General features: G+C 49.5%; 1 pseudogene; it reads left to right on the plus strand.

Moving 5' to 3' along the window:
- Positions 1-267: 267 nt before the first annotated feature.
- On the plus strand, positions 268-2,096 carry LOC146186758 (protein brain tumor-like; annotated as a pseudogene).
- Positions 2,097-3,293: the final 1,197 nt, after the last annotated feature.

Genomic DNA, 3,293 nt, shown 5'->3' on the forward strand with positions numbered 1-3,293 from the left:
GCGTTGAGGGCACGATTACCAATGTCACTGCACCCAGCTGTACTAGCGAAATGACTCACGGCGAATATCCTTACCTGCATAGTTTGCTACCTCACAACAAGATAAGGGAACAGTTCATGGGTGTGTTTATTAAAAATTTCTGTCCAATGTTTCAATGCCTCACTAAAAATTACTGCTTACCCCGTAATAGAAATTTGATGTAAGCATGAAATGATTATGAGCATAGCACAGTGGTTGGAGAAGGTACTCCCCCCGAACTTGTATATTATGGCGCGTAGGTTCGTACGCTGCTTCAAGGGCCAGTGGCAGTTGACGTTGGGAGAGCTGGAGAGCATGGAAGATGGGTTGCGGGCGTCTCAGTACAAGCCATTCGTCTGCCTGCGCCATCAGCCAGAGGCACTGCGCTGCTTCTACAAGTCGTGCGAGCTGCCTGTGTGCAATAAGTGCGCCTTGCTCGACTACCTCAAGTCAATACATGAATTGAAGCCACTGAGTCAGGCAACCCTTCGGCGTGTGGTGTCTTATACGTATGGAGAAGAACCATCTCCGATAGCTTTGAGGTTCGGACTGCTTAGTTTTAACTGTGCACCACGTGCTGCGCGCCTAGTGCCTACTTCTTCTTCCTTGTCCGGTGCCATGCACCGGCTTGCGACCAGAGCGTGGCGCGAGAAGTGCCACAGAGGCTTGTCGCACGTGGCGCGGAACAGAAGAATCAGATCACAAGATCTCAGGGCAGCACTCAAGACCTTTCAGCAGGTATCCAGCCGTCTGCAAGTCCAGTATCAGCGAGAGCTGGGGCTGCTGGCAGACACATTACACTTCTGCCGCTCCATGCTGGAAGAGCGGCGGCAAGAGAAGCTGCGAGAGCTCGAGGGCGTCTACAATGCCAATATGGCTCCTCTTGGCTTCCTCGAGCCCAAGGTTCAAGATACGATCGAAAGGAACCACCAGGTGTGTGCCTCTGCAGAAAGGTTGACTCGCTTATCTACGAGCACCAAGGCCTTGCTCTTAAAACCTCTGCTAGAGAACAACGTCCATGGATACCCCCCATTGCGGCCTGAGTGTGGACTCCACGGCATGGACCTGGAGTTTGTGTCCAACTATCAAGCAATCCAGGTAGGAGTACCTAACACGTTTGGCTACATCAAGCAAGGCGGAGCTTCTGAAGGTGCTCCGCGGCAATCAGCAATCGCTTGGCCCAATGGTACTGTTCCGGATCCCGTTGACCACGGGTCCACACTGCACCAGAATAGCCACTACCCACCATTAACTTCGACTTCCCCTTATGAGTTGAGCCTTCTGTCCAAGAGTTTTAGCTCTGCCGACAGCCTAGGGCCGTTTTCAGCCATCTTTGCATATATCGGCCTTCATGGGAAGTGGTGGAGTGGAGACGCTGACATCTTTCATCGTGGCTCAGACTTTGGTGCACCCCAGGACTGTCCGGTGCCTCCTCCGCCGAGTGCTACGGCTGAACTCTTGTCCAACTACCTAACTGAACCTTGCGCAGGGTTGCCCCCACTCAAGTCGCCGACAAAGCGGCAAAATATGATTCACCATTGCAAGTTTGGCGACTCCGGTGGCATGGAGGGACAGTTCACTGAGCCTTTTGGTGTGGCGGTGAATGCGCAGAATGATATTCCCGTCGCCGATACCAACAACCACCGCATTCATTACTCTGACCGGGATAGGCGGTTCAAGTTCCAGTGTGGCGAGTGCAGCAATCTTGATGAACTGCTACTCTACTTTTACCGGGTGCCTCTGATGCATAGTCGCTTAGTGTTGGCCGAAGCGACATATTCGGATTTCCGATGGGTACGAGACATTCGTGCGCTAGTTCGGTGCTGTGATCTAGCAGCACCCTCCCGCCATGACCTTAGGCACCAATAGCCGTGTGGCCGCTTGGAGCAGTGCAGTGTGATGCGTGTCATCATCTTCGACAAGAACGGCAACGTACTGCGCACGTTTGGCTGCTCCAAGCACCTACAATTCCCAACGGCGTGGTGGTGACTGACCGGCAAGAGATTTTCATCTCGGACAATTGGACACACTACGTCAAGGTGTTTTACTACTACGGGGCGTTCCTGATGTGGATATGATTCAGATTTGAATGCGGCTGGAAATAAGATTAGCAAAGGTCGACAATGCTCAGGCCCTAAACACGCGCACCGACAACCATATCGCTAATAAAATGTAATCAATGCCGACCGATAAGTGATTCCAATGTGTACTGATTACGTTCGTTAAATTGAACGGCTGCTGCAAGTATATAACTTTCTATCTCCTGCATCCCATTCCCCCTTTCTCAACTTATGCCTTGTGGCAAACTCTTCGAATAAAAAAAAAAAGTATATAACGAGGGTTTCAGCGAACACCTTGCAAACTTTTGTAATATTCAGGGTTCAGAACAAAAACAAGCTGTTTTCAGGAGGACCCAACTGCCACAGAGTTGTTTACTGCGGAAACTACTCGAAATAACAGCTAAATAATAAACCCTGGTTATTGCCAATGGGAAGTTTGAAGCCCAAGAAAAAGTATAGCTACCAACTATGCATAGTTCAGGCAGTCACTTGCAGGCAATTACACTTTCCCGAACCTGCTCCAGTATAACTGGATATATGCCTAAATATACAACACCAACGTGGCAGGTCTGCAAGACAGACATAGCCAACTTAAACCCATACTCTAGGTGTGCAAGGCACAACTAGCTGGTGATAATCCCGAAACCCTTTCGTCGAGGTGGTGCGCCTTTCTGCGCAGCTCCAGCCTCAGCGACCAACTCTAGGCCGTTGGTTCAGTAAGCCCTCGAGGCAGTGATGAGGCAAGTCTCGACGTCTCCACGTGGAAGACTCTGTTGGGCACTCAATAAAGTTATTACTCGTTCACTCACAGGACAAAGCTAAGCCATAGCACTTTCTAAAACAAAGAAAAACATTTTTTTAAAGCCCTGGAGTATGATCAAAATTTCATTTCGTTTCGTCTCGTTTTTTTTTTTTTCTTTTTTTTTGGCACGAACTGAGTGCATTAGACGCGCAGAAGCTCGATACAAACGAGACATGTGCTGATGATGTGTTGTAGTGACTATGGCGCCCGATTGGAATTGCTTGCAGCAGTGCGCCGCATCAAGCGTTTTCTTTTGTTCTGTCTTTCTCAGAAATTGCGTGCACGCAATTGCCAATGTCTGTAATTTTCATTGTACCAGGCATAGAAGCAAAAGAGCGTACTAATGGCTCTACAAAATAATGCATGCGTAATATGGCGTAACTCTCCCCGCCACACTCACGGGCGCACATCGT

The sequence above is a fragment of the Amblyomma maculatum genome, chromosome 6 (assembly GCF_055883805.1).
Source record: "Amblyomma maculatum isolate TAMU_Amacu chromosome 6, ASM5588380v1, whole genome shotgun sequence".
Classification (NCBI taxonomy): domain Eukaryota; kingdom Metazoa; phylum Arthropoda; class Arachnida; order Ixodida; family Ixodidae; genus Amblyomma; species Amblyomma maculatum.